General features: G+C 63.8%; 1 protein-coding gene across 4 annotated transcripts in view; it reads left to right on the top strand.

Annotated features, from left to right (window-relative positions):
* Nucleotides 1–17,453, top strand: part of DLGAP4 (DLG associated protein 4) — a 173,384-nt gene that overhangs the window by 30,507 nt on the left and 125,424 nt on the right. For all 4 annotated transcript variants that reach the window (XR_016216589.1, XM_051846129.3, XM_051846128.3 and 1 more), the window contains exon 2: nucleotides 16,782–16,998. The gene's annotated coding sequence lies outside the window, so the exon portion shown is untranslated. The remainder of the gene's footprint in view (nucleotides 1–16,781; nucleotides 16,999–17,453) is intronic.

Genomic DNA, 17,453 nt, shown 5'->3' with positions numbered 1-17,453 from the left:
TAGTAAGTGCGCTCTGAACAGGGACCACTCTGGGCACTGACGTCACCGCCGTCTCCTTCCCCTCCTCCCTTTCCTTTCCCAGAACACACGGGAGCCTGGGCCCAGGCCTTGCACCTGCTGCCCCCTGGACATCCACACCGTGTGGAGCTGCCTCCTCTGGGAAGCCTTCCCTGCCCCCTCCCTGGGCCCTGCGTGCCCCGCGTTGCCTGAACATGAGCATTCCCTCTGGGGTCCTGCTCTTCCTGCCTCGAAGGCCCTGGCAGATGAGGTCGGAGAGGAAGGTCATTGGGGGGAGGGCAGCAGACCCTGCCTGCTCCCACACTGTGGCCAGGGCCCTGCCCACCCCTGGGGGTCATCCACCCAGCTGTGTATGTTCAGCACCCGCCGTGTGTTGCTCTGAGCCTCTCGGCGCTTCCTGCACTGACTTTATCCCCGTAACCACTTAGGGCATTTCCCTGTACCCATTTCACAGATGAGGAGCCAGAGGCGATGGAGCTGACGTCCTGGCCTCCGAGGCCACGGCTGGCACCCGTCCTGTGCTCCTCTGACCAGCGTTGGCGCCCCATGAGCACTCTGGAACGCTCTGCCTCCACACACCTGCAGGGCTCTTCCCCTACTCGGCTGCCTCCCCCGCCCCCGGCCTGCTTTATCATGGCGGTGATGGCTCACATCTTGTCTCTGTTGCCTAGGATGGGATCAGTGTGGGTACCCATAGGCATTCGTAGATGAGGGACTCCTGGCATGTAGCATGGGGGTTGGGGTGAGGGGGCCCTGCTGTGCCCTAGGGAGACCCCACCCTCTGCCCTCTGCTCTGGTTTCCTTCACTCCCACACTCCAGCTTGACCATGGCTCCCGCCTGCTGCACACCCTGCCTCCTGGGGCCACGTGGCCCCCACCAGCACGCAACCTCTGTCTCTGCCCCACCCCGCTGTGCCCACACCCCTGCAGCTCACAGGAGGGCACTTCAAATGGCTCATGGAAAAATAGAATTAAAAGATATGTGTATTTTGGTACCAAAAAAACCCTTGAAATCCATGCATAATGTTTTTATAATATGCATTTTCAATGAGCTCTCTGAAGATCCCTCGTACGCTTGAAGCTTTGGAACTTGACAAAGAGGAAGATGCAGTCCAGGGAGCTGGCGGGGGGGGGGGGGGAGTTGGCAGAGAGCAAAGGAGGTGCGGTAGCAAGCAGCACCTCCCCACTTGGGATAGGGACAGCAAACCCATTCTACAGACGGGAAGCTGAGGCTCAGAGAGCCCAATGGACGAAGCGCAGGTTCAAGCCCAGCTGGGTGCACACATGCGCCGCAGCCCTGAGAACAAAGCTGGACTCAAGAGTTTCAGGGCCGCTGCCCTCTTACCCAGCGTCCTTCAGACAGCCTCGTGCAGCCCAGCACTGGGCAGTGCTTGGGGTCCAGGGGTAGACACAGAGCAGGTAGCCCTGGTGGGGGTGGGGGGCGAAGCGATGCTGCAGGTGTTGGGGGGTGGGGCCAGGGGGCAGCAACACTGGCTCTGAACCCCTGAGAGAGCTGAATGCCGAGGAGGGGAGGAGCAGCGCTAAAGGCCCCTCCCGCTGTGTACGGGACTCCCGCGTGGCGTGTTTAAGGCCAGTCTTACCCACACCCACCTATGCCCTCTCTGCCTTTTCCCGGGAAGAAGGCTGCTGCAGCACCACCACTACCACACACACACACACACACACACACACACACACGGCTGGGATCCAGGAGTGGGGGTGGCACCCGCAGACCCCTCCTCCTGCCCATCTCCCTTTGTCCTTGCCACGGAGCCCAGAGGGAGTGGGGCTCGGTCTGTTGGTCTGTTTCAGGATGCACAAGCCAAGGTTGTGAGAGAGGAGGGGAGGGTGGGCCTGGGTGTGTGGCCCTGGGGCTCAGCGCCCAGGCAGCTGGAGGCTTGGGGGAGGCGGGAGCGCTTGAGGGATGCTGTCTGCGGAGAGCTGGGTGCTGGCAGGGAACGGCCGTGAGTACCCGGGGATGGCAGGCGGCCCATCTGGAGGCTGCTGCACTGAGTAAAACCCACCAGGCATCCGCTTGGTAAGCATTTATTGTGTGCCGCCTGTGTGCAGCACCGCACGCGGCCTGGTCTTTGTCCCCTGGGAGCTCCCAGTGCCGTGGGCAGTCAGTAGATGACTCCAACAATGACCAAGGGGCCTGTAGAGTAAGTGGGGAGGGTCCTGATCTGGGGGGCTAGGGGGAGGGGAATAGCCTGATAGGGATATTGAGAGCTGGGGGGGGGGGCTTGGCAGTGGGGAGCCACGGAGGGCTGTAGGCAGAGCTGATGTGCTCTCTGCTGAGGAAGCCCAAGGGCCGAGAGGACGTGGGGTTGGAGGGGCACACGCTCCCGTGGGGACCTCTGCAGAGCCATCCGGCGCTGCTTGGGGTGCACCACGGGGCTGGGGAGTAGGGCAGGGCAGGAAAGGAGCGGGGAGCCGCTGGGCGTCTGATTGGCTTGCTCATGTCCTGGCAGCCATCGAGAATATGCTGGTGGGTCCTGAGAGGTAGGTCCAAGTTCCCAACACCCAGATAGCAGGGGGCGGGGTCCCCGATGTCACCTCCCCCTCCTGGCTGCCTGCCATTCCCTGGACACCTGCTGCTCAGGAAACTCTGGCTGTTCCACAGGTGGGATGGCACAAAAGGGGCTCTGCTGGGGGTGCTCCTGGGCCACCAGTGCACGCTTGCCCCCTGAGGCCTGGCCCAGCACGGCTTGGTCCCGTCCAGTGATTCACCTGCACATGGCTGCTGGGAGGGGCAGAGGCACTGTGCGTGCGTGCATGCGTGTGTGCGTGTGCGTGTGCGTGTGCAGGTCCCTGTGACTCACACTCCCAGGGGTGTGGCTCAGGGACAAAGCCACCAGGGCTCCCTATGAGCACCAGCCCCTGCCCTGCACCCTGGGAACGTGCCCCAGGCTGGGCAAGAGGGCTCTGCTGGCCTCACTGTGCTGTGGTCACTGTGACCACTGAGCATGGGACCTGCCTGTGCCCCACTGCCCGCTGTGAGTCCCCGCCTCCGCCCAGAGTGCGGGAAGCAGGTGGGGAGGGGAGTGGTGATGGTGGGGGAGCAGCTCTTCCCTCTCGGAGCCTCCACCCCTCCCGGCTGAGACCCCAGGGTGTCCTGCCAGCTAGGCCTGGCCTCTGGGGGAGAGGGAGGTGCCGGAGCGCCTGATGCAGGGACTGACACTGTGCAGGTGGAGGGGGGCGGCATAATTAGCTGTCACTGAATAGTGAGTCAGGCACCAGAGGAGCTTTGAATCAGCCCCAGATGACAGGGAAGGGGACACGGCCAAGGTCACATGCCAGCCAGCGGAGTACCTCCCAGCGCTCCCCAGGCTGCTCCTGGAGCAGGGAGGGAAACTGAGGCCCTGGGACGGACCACACTCTGCCCACGCCCACCTCCCAGGCCTCACAGCTGCCTGCACTCAGCAAACTGCTTCCTGCCTCGGGGGCTGCGCCCAGCGTCCTGCCGCCCCCAGCCCGCGTCCTGGTTCTTACCCATCAGGATGCTCGGCCCGAGGGTCCTTTCCGAAGGGGCTTCCGTGACCTCTGTCCCGACCTCGGATTTTCTCTGCCCCAGGCCCTCAGGTCACTCACTGCTCACTGAGTGAGTTTGCCATGTTTATGTCCTCCTGTGGCAGGAGCCAAGTCCACACCCATCTTGTGGACTCTTCCACCCTGGCTGCCGCAGAGCCCCTGGCACGCAGCTGTGCGTCCTCGGCCAGGCACCACGCGGCCTGCTTCATGGCCGTTGACCCCAGTCACCCTCTGAGACGGGCATAGCCTCCATCCCTCCCACTGCAGAGGTGTGGGGGGCGGGATTTGTGGTGTGGCCTCTGTACCCAGGGCGGCCTCCACTGCGGTGCACCCGGTAGTCCCTGGGTAAATACTGGATGGGTGGACAGATGGGAGGACGAGGCTCCGCTCAGAGCCGCTGGGAGAGGAGCTGGGCACAGCATCCTGGCTGCTGCCTTCCAGCATTTTCCTGATGGCTGCCGTGCCTCGGCCCACTGGGCACCGCGACAGCCCTCACCGCCGCCGTCCTGCAGGCTGGCCAGCTGAGCACGTGCCGCTCCCTGGGGACGCCCGTTCGATTGTCGCTTCTCTGAGCAGATTGAAGAGTGGGACCCCAGGAGGCTGTTGGGTGGGGCGGTTGGGACCAGAGGCTTAAGTTCTCCGAGGCCTGCCAATGGGGCTGTGAACCCAGGCACAGCGGCCTGCTGGGCTCTTCCTGGGCTTGGACACGCCTCAGGCAATGGCTCAGTCCCCCCGCCCCGCCCCACCCCAGGCTACAGCCTCCCCCACGTTGCTGTGTGACTTTGGGCAGGTGACTCCTCCTCTCTGTGCCCCCGACGCCTCCTTGGTGAAGCAGGGTGCAGGGAGGTTCCTGTCTGTCCCACTCTGAGCACCTGCAGGGGGAGGTGTGGGAGAACGTGGTGGTGGAGTGGGGTGGGCTTGTGACTTTCTGGGGAGGGACCTGTGGGGCAGAGGGAGGGCTCCCCAGCCTCGAAGGCCAGCCCAGCTCCCACCAAAGGCCCCACGACAGCCTGAGCACTGCTGAGAGGCTGATTAATGGACACAAAGTGCCTGGGCGCCCACAGCCACCCAGCTCCGTGGAATCAGCTGTGATTTATGGGATTGAGGCCCGCAGGGAGCAACTGTCTGAGCTCAGAAAAATGGGTCACCGCAGGGCGGGGCCGGGGCGGAGGCAGCCTCCAACTGCAAGGGGCCCAGAGACTGGCTACCGGGGCCCCTGGTTCTGGTGGGGGAACGGAGGCCCCCAGAGGGCAGGTGATGTGCCCGGGACGGGGCAGCAAGGGGGCTCCCCGGTGGCAGGACTTGCTGCCTTGCTCGTAGCCCAGGAGCCACGTGCCAGCTGCTTGGCACACACGTCGTGCACCCGTCCTTGGCGGCAGGGAGAACAAAACCCAGAGCTGGTATTCTGTGCTGGGCGGTGCCCCAGGCTCCAGGGCAGCCGGGGAAGGCCTCAGAGAGGAAGGGGGGTTTGTGCTAACGCTGGGGCGGGGGAGGTGGTGCTGGGCACGGGAGCGGGCACTGATCAGACCCAGGGGGCCTTTTCCTAAGCCCCCGGGAAACCTCTGGGGGCACCAGCAGCTCTCTTCCATCTGACAGAGTCCCCCATGGCCTCCGTGTGACTGGGAATTGGAGGAACACGTGGGGAGACAGCGTGGCCTGGGCCCAGAGTAGCCAGGAGGGCCCAGCCCTGGGAGCTGGGACTTAACCTTGGGATTCCAGTGGAAGCCACTCATTGTCCTCTGCCCAATTCTAATTTGTTTTTATTTTCAAACTTAAAATTTTATGTTAAAAGCAGAGAGAGAGCCATGGAGAGAAATCCCTGCACTGGTTCACTCCCCAGGTCCCTACAACAGCCAGGCCTGGGTCAGGCTGAAGCCGGGAGCCAGGAGCTCTGTTGGAGACTCACACGTGGCGGGGGGGGGGGGGGGGCAGTGCTCGCTGCCTCCCAGAACGTGCACTGGCAGGAGCTGGAACCAACCCCGCTCCTGGGATGCAGGTGCCCCAAGCACCTCCTGACCCTGAGGACAAACGCGCGTCCTGGTGCCACTTGTCCTGTTTCAAAACCATGGTCTCGGGAAGCCCCGCTCCAGGGCCCAGGAGCCCTGTTTCCTAGAGGCCCCACCGAATCAGTGTGACATGTTCCAGGTCCCCTGTCCGCAGAAGGGGCGGAGCTCTGATGGGAAGCCAGCTTTCTCGGTTTCGCCCCTTTTTCATGCGTTACTTGGCCCTGTTCCCACTGTTCCCCCTCAGAGAAAAGGATTGGCGTCCCAAGGCTGGGGGACCTCACCCCTCGATGGGTGGGTTTGAGCTGTGTGTGCCTGTGTGCGTGTGTGATTGCACATGCGCCACTTGGCAGGACATCTGGGGCAGGCGCAGCTTGGCTGAGTGTGTGGGCCTTCTCGCTGGGAAACCAGGCCAGAGCTGGAGGGGCCCAGCAGTGCTGCCCAGGCACCACCCTCTCCCTGGGACTGAGCTGCCCGCTGGCAAGGGCACTGGCAGGCCCCGAGTGGCCGCTGGCCTCCATTGTCTTGGGGCCGCTTCATGTCTCTGCCTTTGATAGAGGCCCCTCAGCATGGTGGAGGGACCCCCATGGAGGGAGCCACCTGCTGGGAGAAGCCCTGATCACCTTGCCCAGGGGCCTGGCTCAGAGCAGCAGGGAGAGAGGTTTTTCTGGGTGACTCATGGTAGGTCCAGTCCTTGTCTGTTAGTTCTTCTGTCCAGATGGTGGGGAACCCGTGTTAGACTCGGGAGTCTCAGAGATTAAAGTCTCATCCCCACAGGTCAGCTAGCTGTGTGATCCTGGGCAGGCACCTTCGCCTCTCGGGGCCTCGGAACATTTGTCTCTCTTCTTACAGTCACTTTGTACAGAGTGCTGGGAGCAGGAGCAGGCACAGAGCAGACGCCCGAAGGCAGTCCCCACCACAGCAAGTCCACGCTGGTGATGGGACTAGCTGGCATGCGCCGGGCCTCCGTGCGGCTCCATCCACACTGCGCCTGCATTTGCCTGCACCGCAGCCCGGCCTGTGAGCTCTGGGATTTGCAGGGACCAAGGTGCAGAGAGGAGAGGTGTGGGCCCGACCGGCCGTGCCCTGCTCTGTCCCGCTTGCCCCTGTGCCTTCCCGAACGCCCAGCCCCAGCCCCTTGAGAGGCAGAGCCTGCTCTTGGAAGTGTCTGCTGAGGCGGCCCCGGGCCTCAGAGCCTGGGGATTCAGCACCACGGACAGCGCCCACGCTGCAGACAGCTGAGAGGCTGGCTGTCGGTCCTTCCCAGAGTGGTAGGCCTGCCTCTGCCCCCTCCGCCTCTCCCTGTGCAGGCAGCAGGGCCCCTGGACGGGCCGGCAGAGCTTGGGTCTCCCTGCCCAAGGTGTCCGCTGGAAACAGCTGTTTCCCCCAGGGAGGGAAGAGCGGGGTGAATGTCCGGCTCCCAGCATCACCACACCCCTCCTAGGCCTTCTCGCCGTGCAAACAGGTGGAAGAAGCCCCAGAGGCCTCGGGAGCCCCAGGCTGTCACAGAAGGCTGGGGGAGCCTGGAGTCCCCGCTGGCTCTGCGTTCCTCCTGCCTGTTCTGCCGTGGAAAGGATGTCCCAGTGGACAGTCCCAGTAGCAGTTGGCCCCGCGTGTCCATTATACAGATGAGAAAACCGAGGCCCGGGGACCCTCCTCCGAGAGCCCTGCTGTAAACGGCCCCTCCAGTTGGCCTCAGAGGAGTCCCTCTTTCCCTTCCTGCCACGCGCCAGAATGACGGTGTGGTTTCTGCATTTGGTGTCCCCTGCCCTGCTGGCAGGCACACTGGAGCCCGGGCATATCCCAGGGTGGGGTGGTGCCATGGCCCCTGGCTGACATGGGCCCAGCAGTGCCACCTAGCAGGCATGAGACCGCAGGCAGGTCACTTCTCTGAGCTTTGGGGAGGGTGGGCCAGGCCATCCGTCTCGTGGAGTGTGTGCCGGGCTGGGTGCAGATGGTGTGGACCTGAGTCTTGCCTGTGGCACCGGTGGGGCCAGTGTCTCCCGTTACCATCATTGGCTCTTAGTGGGTGCTTCCTGGGGCTTTGTGAGACAAATGAGCCAAATGCACAGGCCAGCCCCGTTGCAGAGGTGGACGTCAAGGGCAGCCTTTGCAGATCCTGGTCAGTTTTTTATTTGTTTATTTTTGTTTTAAAATTTACTTAATGCCAGCACCGCAGCTCACTAGGCTAATCCTCCGCCTGTGGCTCTGGCACACCGGGTTCTAGTCCCGGTCGGGGCGTCAGATTCTGTCCCGGTTGCCCCTCTTCCAGGCCAGCTCTCTGCTGTGGCCAGGGAGTGCAGTGGAGGATGGCCCAAGTGCTTGGGCCCTGCACCCACATGGGAGACCAGGAGAAGCACCTGGCTCCTGCCTTCGGATCAGCATGGTGCACTGGCTGCAGCAGCTGTTGGGGGCTGAACCAACGGCAAAGGAAGACCTTTCTCTCTGTCTCTCTCTCTCACTGTCCACTCTGCCTGTCAAAAAAAAAAAAAAAAAAGATTTACTTATTTATTTGTAAGAGCTCCAGAGAGAGAGGGAGACAGAAAGAAAGACCTTCCACCCACTGGTTCACTCCTGAGGTGGCCGCAGTGGCTGGGGTGCGACCAGCCAGGAGCTTCATCCAGGTCCCTACGTGGGCTGTCTTCCACTCGTCTTCCTAGGCCATGAGTGGGGAGCTGAATGGGAAGTGGAGCAGCTGGGACTTGAACCAGCGCCCACATGGGCCCCTGTGTTTGCAGCGCAGCCTTGCCTGTCCCACCACAGCGCCGGCCCCGCAGATCCTGCTCAAACGCTTTCCTCCCAGCGGATCTCAGTCCTCGCCTGCCCATCGGACAGCCTCCACGTTCAGCCCGTGTCGGAATCCCTCCGGCGCCTTGACCACGCAGACCCTGTGCCTGCCGAGGCCACAGGACCCAGACCTCCCCCAGCAGAGTCTACGGGAGTTATCAGTGGCCTGCTGCCTGCCGAGGCCACGGGACCCAGACCTCCCCCGGCAGAATCTACGGGAGTTATCAGTGGCCTGCTGTCAGTGGCCAGAGGCCGTCGTGGCTGCCGCGAGGGGTTCTGGGGAGAGTGCCTGCAGCCAGGGGGCCCCCAGTGCCCATGGGGCAGCCCTGCTCCCCCTCAGCCCCAGCTCGGGCCTCGCTGACTCTGCACTGGAAGCCTGAGCGAGTGCTGGGCCCAGAGACAGCGTATCAGGGAAGGCTTCCTGGAAGCTGTGGTGCTTTCAACCAGGTCTCACCCAGAGCAGCGTGTGGCTTGGGGTGGGGGTCGTGCCGCGGAGGCTGGCGGATGGCCTGGGGCTGGGGGAGCAGCACCTGTAGAGCAGTGCAGGCAGGAAACAGGCTGGGCCCGGAGTGGCCTGGGGATGTGTGGGGATGTGCCGTGGGCGGCAGCCCTGGGGGGGCCTGGGGGCCTGGATGCTGTGACTTGGCGAGCCCCCCCCACTGCCTTTCTGTGTCTGCCGTCACGTGCGGGTTTTAGGGCTCGTTTGCTGATCCCTTCCTGACCCTTGGTACCCTGACCTTGAACCCTGTTCCCTGGGAGATGAATCTGAGCTGAAGTCACAGCCGCTGAGCCTACTGTGCTTTCTGGGGGCGAGGGTCCTGGCACCTGGCAGGAGGGGGAGGCTCTCGGCAAGGGTGGGGGGCCTCGCTGGGCCCCGCGCCCACCTCATGGCCCTGGCGCTGTGTCTGCCCTCTGCCTCCTCCCCGAAGCCTCACCTGTGCCGGCAATGTTGCTGCTGTCTGGGTCCTGTGTTGGTGGAATGCGTGTGGGCTCTGCGTGGGTCCTCAGCCCCTCCCTGGCCCCCAGCCAACCTTGGGGTCCCCAGGAGAAGCCCACCCCGCTGTGTGCCTGGACTTGGCAAAGGTCCCATGGGAGCCAGTTAGGGGGCGAGGCGAATTCTCAGTGTGTGCGGAAGGGGCAGTGGGAGAGGCTGGGTGGGGTAGGGGTGAGGGGTGCTGAGCACCGGTGCCAGCCTCCACCGGGACAACCAGGAGGCACCTGTTTGCTCGTCTTCACTCAGCTGCGCCCCCTCCGCTGCCAGGCCCTGGTGGCCCTACGGTGCTGTGGAGAATGAGGCTGACGTCAGCTTGGCGGTCAGGGTTAAATCTGAACACTTTCAAGAAAAGCTGTGGGGCTTGGCTCTGAGTGAGAAGAAACCCCCAAAGTAAAGTGGCTTACACAGGACAGAAACCTCTCTTCCCAGAGGTGGCCTGCGCGCCCCAGTACCCGGCCCGGGCGGCTCCTCGAGCGGGCGTCCCGGATGGTGGTGAGCTCAGCGCGCCCTTGCTCCTGGTGCCAGCCTCTCATGGGCTTGGGGGCACAGAGGAGGTGGCCAAGGGGGATCTCGGGCCTGTAGGTGGGGCAGCAGGGGGCCCCCTGCCGGCGTCCTCACCCGTCCTCCCCGCCCCTGGTCCCTGCCCACCCTGACCCTCCCCAGACACGGAGATATGCAGGTGCTCGATGACAGTGACCCGCACTTACCGGTCTGTGAAATGGGCCCGAGCGTGCTCCCCTGTCACCTCTGTGCAGAGAACTGGGGGACACCGTGGCCGGCAAGGGCGGCGCGGCGGTGTGCTGCCAAGGGGTGTCAGCCAGCGGGCCTCTGCTGCACCCCGTGGCCGCCTGGGGGTGGGCGAGGAGGGCTCGGTGGGGCCGCCCGGCCAGGAGCGGCAGAAGCGGTGTGGCCTCCAGGGGAGCCTCAAGATCCCACTTCCCTGCCCCCTGCCCCTGGACAGGAGGAGGGGCCAAGTCCCGTCCCACCCTCTCTGGCCGCCGGCGTCCCACTCACTGAACTCAGCTCCGTCCCTGGCCTTTGCCTGGAGTCCTGTTGGGCAGCTCCCCAGTGTCTAGCATGACCTCTGCATTTGCCCCTGCGTCCAACACAGCGAGGACTGAACCTTGATGGAACCATGCCTGAAGCCCACTGCAATGCCGGGCTTCGCCAATCACGCACATAAGTCATTTCTCTGTGCTGCCGCCGCTGGCCAGAGGTGGTTTTCTTGGTGTCAGTACACTTGGTGAGCCAGGCCCACGGCTCGGTTCGCCAGTGCGTTCTCCATGGCTGCTCTGGGAGGTCACATGGCCACAGGTGTACTGCGGTCACCGCTGGCCCTTTAAGAAAATTTGCCCATGTTCTGTCCCAAAGCTTCGTGTCCCTGTGAGGCGCTCCGGGAAGCTCGTGGGAAATGGAAGTAAAAGGTGAGTTTATTTCGGTGCATGAACACGTGAAATCCGTGTGTACAGGGGTCTCCAAAAACCCCATGAAAAATGCCTGTTACAAAAACACACGCATGGATTTCAAAAGAATTCGCACCAAGATAAACTCTCTTTCTAACTCCCTTCTCCCCCTCATCAGGACAGAGACCCGGGGTCGTCCTGGACCCCTCCCTCGGGGGGTTGGGTTTAGAATCTGAAGCCCCGGATCAGTCTGCTGGCCCCCAGCCCCGGCCCCCCACCCCGGGCAGGCCAGTGTCGGTTCGGCCCAGGGTCGCACTGCCCACTGCTGGGCCGTCTGTCTCTCTGACGCAAACTGGCCTGAGCCCTGGCCTGGCCCTGCACTCGCTCATGGTGGGACCCCACCCATGTCCCCAGCCCCACCCCCCACCCCCCAGGACACGCAGACCTCCCTCTGCGGGTCCCCACCGCGTGCAGCTCTCTTCCCAGCTGTTCCTTCTGCCTCTGTGCCCTTCCTCACTTTGCCCACCAGCGCCCCCTCCTGGGCTGCCCGCGAGCCCCCTGAAGGGGTCAGGGCTCCGCTGCTGCCAGGAGCTTCGGTTACCCCTCAGGGTGGGTGGGCCCGGGCCGCTGCCGGGTGCCTCGTGTGCTCAGCCTGGCCTGAGGGGCACTGCGCACGCAGTAGGAGTTCGGCAAGTGCTTCATTGCAGCGGTGCCCTGCGTTGTGCTGTGCGGGCTGGGAGGGGGCTTTAGGCAAGGCAGGGAAACGGGGCTGAGGCCCGGGGTGGGGGTGGGGGCTCCCAGGCCGCAGTGGGAAGGAAGGACTGGACCTTTGCTGGCCTCTGAGGCCTCGAGAGCCCTAGGCTGGCAGCTCAGGGAGAGGCCTTGCAGGTGGCAGAGGGCCAGGGCCAGAGCCTGAGCCCAGAGACGGGTCTACAGGGAGCAGCACGTCCGCCCGACTTCCCAGTCCTCATCGGAGAACAGAGCTGGGCCCTCGCTGGCCAGGGCCGGCGTGGACCTCCCCGAGCAGCAACTGTGGGGGACTTGGGACCACGCTGGGCTTGCTCGCAGGCATGCCTGTCTTGGCATCTATGTCCTGAGGCCTGGGGGCATGGCCCGCACCCCACTGGGGGAGGTGCCGATGTGGTCCCAGGGCCAGGTCTGGTCTGGACTCCCCCACAGGGCGTGGTGAGACACCTCACCCATTTTACAGATGGTGAACACTGAGGTCCCTCATCCAAGGTCACCCAGCTAAGAGCGTGCACCTGACCCCAAGGGGGTTAGCTTCAGAGTCCATGCTTGACATGAGGTCCAAACTCCTTGCATGGTGCTGAGGCCCCCACGCCATCCTCCTGTCCAGTTAAGGCCCACAGACCCCCGGCGCTGTCTCCGTCCCCTGCCCGCCCTTTGCCCTCGCCCTGACTGCAGCTCTGCCCCCTGCCCCCTCCCCAGATCCTGGTCACCCATTACCACTGGTTCCAGTGAGAACCCCGCATGGCCATGGGCCAGCTCCGAGTCCCTTTCACGTCACGCTGTCCAGCACGTGGCGCCGAGCCCCGGAGGCCATGGTGAATTAACGGGGGCAGCGTGGCAGATGGAGCCTCCGCTCGGAGAGCTCTGGCTTTGATGTGCGGGCGGGGGTGGGCGGGGGCTGCAGTGCCCTGAGCACGGGCAGGGGCACGAGGGAGCAGGGTCTGAGAGGGGTTTCAGAGGCAGGACGGGGCTGGGGGCGCTGAGGGGCAGCGCTGCTTGCAGACCTGGGGCCCTGGGTGAGCTGTGGGGTCTGCAGGGAGGAGTGGATCCGGGGAGCCACAACGAGGGCCCCCGGGAGATGTGGGGTGTGAGGGCCTGCAGGGGGCAGTGGGGAGCGGAGCCTTGGGTTCAGGGCGGGGCCAAGGGCTAGGCCTGAAGCCCCCCGGGTCACCCCTTGGCGGTGGTGGTGGACCCTGGGGGAGAGGCCCCTGGGCCAGAGCGGAGTCTTGGGAGTGAACAGGAGCCAGCGAGTTGGGGGCGGGGAGTCAAGGTCCCTGGGTCGCTGCGGGGCAGAGGCCCGGGGTGAGGAGAGCCAGATGGGAGCGGTGTTCGGCCCAGGACGGGAGGGACCCCGTACATGCTGTTTTTTAAAATGGTTTTTGCAGGTTATTCAGCTAAATGGTCCTGTGTAAATCTGTTTTGTAAACTTAAGTTTTTGGACAAAAATGCCATCTTCCCTGGGCCTGAGTGGCCAGGTTTGGGAGGCCTGAGTCAAACTTTTTTTTTTTTTTTTTTTAAGCAGAGTTACAGAGACAGAGAGCTTCCACACTGGTTACTCCCCAAATACCCACAGTGGCCACAGCTGGGCCAGTCCAAAGCTTGGAACCCAGATTCCATCTGGGTCTCCCACATGAGTTGCAGGGGCCCAAGGACTTGGGCCATCTTCCACTGCTTTCCCAGGCATATTAACAGGGAGCTGGATCGGAAGTGGAGCAGCCAGGACTCGAACCGGCGCTTTTATGGGATGCCGGTGTCGCAAGCAGTGGATCGACCTGAGTCGGGTCCTTTGGGAAGGCCCTGTGGGCTGTTTTCTTGCCCCTCGAGGATTTTGATTTTGCAGCTTGCGAGCTTACGGCGCGGTCAGGGGGAGGTTTCCATTTGTCCCCTTCCGGCCGCTGTGTGGGGGACAACTGAGGCCGGCCACAGGCCCCCAGGGAGAGACGCCGGTGGCCCACGTGGCTGGGGAGAACGAAGAGGGACTTCGGGAGATGTGTAGGAGGTTTTCTAAAAAGTAGGGCTGGGGGAAGCCTCTTGGTAGGTGAAGAGGCAGCGGGCAGGGCCTTCAGGTAAGGTGGCCCTCGGGCCCTGGACCGCAGAGGGCAAGTTGTCCACAGCAGGGCCGGCAGAGGGGCCGCAGGTCTCAGGGGCAGGCTGGGCTGTGGGGGCCCATGGCGAGGGGTCAGCAGTTGTCCATTCAGCACCCAGTACGCTTGGTGGATGACGCGTGCGCTGAGCACCTGCTCTTGCCGGTGTGGTGAGGGCCCCAGGCAGACCCCCGGGGCCGGTGGCCCGGGAGGGGCGTGGCTGCGCTATGACGTCACAGCGCACAGCCCTGCGGGTTGTGCTCACTGTGCCCGAGAGCCTTGGCGGCAGCCAGATAAGGACAGCATTGCAGCCGCTCCCGGTTCACAGGTGAGCGGCCGAGTCACAGAGGGAAGACGCCCAGGAGCGTTCAGCCCCGTTTCTGGCTGAGCTGGAGTTGTACCCTGAGCCCAACCCGACAAGGCCAGGTCTCAGCAGAGATTCCGAGGCCCAGGGCAGGGCGAGCGGCTTTCCGGGCTGAGGCCGAGCAGGGGCCAGGGTTCCCAGCAGGAGCCAGGGTTCCGAGCAGGAGCCCACCGGTGTGTTGGAGGAACAGCAGGAAGGCCGGTGTAGCTGGAGCAGGGAGCCCACGGAGGGTCAAGGAGGGACCCGGTGCTGGCACAGGGGCCATGGGAATGGACTCGAGGTGAATTGAATGAGGGTTTGGAGCTCAGGGAGGGCAGCATCCGAGTTGCTGTCACCCGATCCCCCCACTGCTGTGCCGGGAGCAAGGGCAGAAGTGGGAGACCTGGGAGGATGTGAGAATCCAGGCGAGAGGTGATGATGGCTCAGTGCACAGCGCTGGCAGCAGTGCGGTGCTGCGTTGGCTTCTTGACTTACGGTGAAGGTGGGTCCCGAGGAGGTGAGGGAAGGAGAAGCGTCAAGAGTGAGCACAGGAGTTGGCCTGCGTGGCTGGGAGGACAGGGTTCCCTTGGCTGCGACAGGGCGCCGGTGGGAGGAGCTGCTGCATACAGGTCCCGGCCGGCGTCGGAGGTCGAACTGGGCTGGGCTCACTGTGCTGGGTGGCACTGGAGCCAGGGCTGGGAGCCAAGTGTGCATCTAGGGTTTGGAGTTTGGATTCATTCATTCGATCAGCAAACATTCCCGGAGCACCAGCTGGGAGCCAGACACGTGCCCAGAGCTGATGACAGACAAGCTGAAGGGGTCCCCTGCCCTCACCCCGGGAGCTCCGAGTCTGATGGAGGAGGCAGTGCCCACCAATGATGACGGGGCTGATTGCCTCAAATCGGCACGATCCATGGCAAGGAGAAACCCAGGGAGCCCTGGGGACCGGTGACAGGACCTGACCTAGCTGGGGGTCAGGGAGGGCTTCCTGGAGGAGGTCACCTGAAGTGCAGAGACACTGCACTGGGAGGCCTGTGGGACAGCAGGGACGCCCTGGTCACGCAGGCTGCAGTGAGAACCTGAAGGGTTGGACTGAGTCCCCACTGGGAGCCGCAGGGTCTTCGTTTCGCTCTGTTTGTGGTGTTGGCTTGTTCTCGCAGCTCTGCTGAGATTAGTTCACATCACTCACCCACTCGGAGCTCAGAGGCCCTTTGTGTGTTCACAGAGATGGGCATCTCGCCACATTCACCACCAACAGGAAGCCACACCCCTCAGTTGTCCCTAGGCAACCGTGCAGCTCCACGGCCACGACTACGCCCTGTGGCTTCTGTACGTAGCGCCGTGTTCTCCGATGCACGCGTGTGGGCAGAGGCAGCATCTGGAACAGTGTCGCAGCAGGCGGGGACCTGGGACCCCAGCCCGCGTGCTTCCTCTCCCACCATAAAGGAGGGGGGATCGAGCCAGTGGCCAGGCCCCCACTCGGGACTGCTCCCTCCCCGTCACCTGTGTCACCTTGTTCCCTGCAGCCATGGCTCCGTGTGACCCTGGCTTCGAGTGATGACTTGGGCTGCCGTCCTCCCGAGCTCGGTTTTCCTCGCGCCACAATTTCCACGCCCTACGGTGCATCTTGCGATCTCCTGCGCCTCTTTGAGAATCCGTGTCCACTAAGGCAGAGCGCTTCGGAGTCTGGTGTTTTCCTGCCATTTAAACGCTCTCGGCACAGATGGCTGGGCCTGGTTCTCCTGGCTGGGGATGGTCTCGCTGGGGGAGGCGGGGCAGCGGGGCCCAGGAATCCGATGCCTCCTCCTCAGCGTGCCTCAGTTTCTTCCCTTGAAAAGTGGGGGTGACACTGCAGGGCTGCAGCGAGGGGGAAGTGAGGTGACACCTGTCGCAGGCATGACCCAGAGCAGGTGCTGTCATGTGGGAGGAGAGCTTCGAGGCCTTTCTGGGGTGTGAGATACGCAGGCGGGAGGGGGCGCCCTCTCCCTGACGGCAGCCCCTTTCCCCTTGTGCCCAGGTGAACAGACCCTCGCAGGGCAGAGTTCAAGTGCAGCCTCACCACTCGGTTCTGTGCACCTCTGTCAGCTGCTCTCTGTGTCTCAGTTTTGTGGTCTGTAAAATGGGAGGGCAGGGGGCATGGGGGCTTCCTCTAAGGCCTCCAAGGCAGGCAAAAGGCTCCTGGGAGGAGGGTGGAGGGTGGAGGGGCTCTTTCTTCTCCCAGGAGGGCCTGGCTCCTGCTGATTTGAAGATGCAAGCAGGTGCACAGGCACCTGTTCAGGAGTGGGCGGGACAGGACACCTGGCCTCCCTCTCCCAGGGGGGGCGGTGTGGAGGAGGCCGTGCAAGGGGGGCCCTCCCTCTCCAAGTGCCCCAGCCTCTATGAAGGGCCCGCCCACCGCGTGCCAGGTGTTCCCTCCCCCACCCCACCGCGTTGTCCTCTCAGGAGGCCCTCTTCCTCCCGCTGGACAAGTGGGGCTCGAAAGGCTCGGAGAGGGGAGGCTGCCTCGGGGCTCTGAGACTCCAGCCCCGTTCCTAACGTGCCCCATCCAGGAAAAAGGAGGGGAAGGATTTGAGTGTTTGGAACCCCGGCTTCCCGGCTGCCGCGGGGATCCTGTGGGTGGTGGGAACGGCGTGGTAAATATGCATGACATGCAAATTTGCCTGTGAAGCACAATGCGGCGGCCCCGGGAGCCGGGATGCCCGAGTGAGTGCTTTGGAAAAAGCATGTAGTGTTGTACAAACACTTGGGTTTCTATGACGACCGCGCCTCCTTGTCCCTGTCCCTAGCGTCCCCAGGGGCTGTCCCAGGGTCTCAAGGTGGAGGCACATCCGGGCTCTCTTAATGACCTTTCCTCCCCTGCTCCCACAGGCGCTGGTGGCTTCCCCTCTGCCGGGTGCCTGGGGGTCCCGCGTGTGTGACCAGGGCCTGGCAGGGCCCCTGTCCCCCACTGCTTCCCGCCAGCACCTCTGATCGAGCGCCCGGAGGGATGTGCTTGCCAGCCCTCGGTCCAGCGCCTGCTCCCGAGGTGACGCCCGCTGGGTCCCGCCTGGTTCCCGTGTTTCCTGCACACGAAGCTCCCTCGTTGGTAAGTACATGCACCCACCAGCTGGGCTCGTCGCCGCCTACCCGTGCCTGGCACAGTTGGGAAATGCCCAGCCATCGCACCCAGCAGCGCCCACATCTTGGCAGGCGGGCCTCAGTGTCTGGCCACGATTTGTGGTTTAGCTGCCTTGTCGGCTCCCATCCTGCCGACAGCCTGCGGCTGACGGGGGCAGTGGCCTCAGAGAGGGGAAACCACGTGCCTGGGGTACACAGCGAGCCCGGCCCTGTCCTCCTCAGAGGCCAGCTTTGGCCACACCCCAGTGGCTGGGCCAGGTGGTGAGCAGAGGCCTGGAGCAGCCTCTCAGCTCCTGGCGGCGCCGAGGCGAGGCCATCAGGGTCCCTGATCCTGGGGTCGCTGGTATTCCTGCTCGCCGGGCCCTACCTTGTGTAACGGTTCCCGGCCACCCACCTGAGTGCCGTCGTCCAGCTCAGGGCTCA

This window comes from Oryctolagus cuniculus, chromosome 11, assembly GCF_051225735.1.
Source record: "Oryctolagus cuniculus isolate XC-2025 breed Fujian yellow rabbit chromosome 11, ASM5122573v1, whole genome shotgun sequence".
Classification (NCBI taxonomy): Eukaryota; Metazoa; Chordata; class Mammalia; order Lagomorpha; family Leporidae; genus Oryctolagus; species Oryctolagus cuniculus.
The sequence above is the reverse complement of the archived record's forward strand: the minus strand, read 5'-3'. Positions and strand labels throughout refer to the sequence as shown.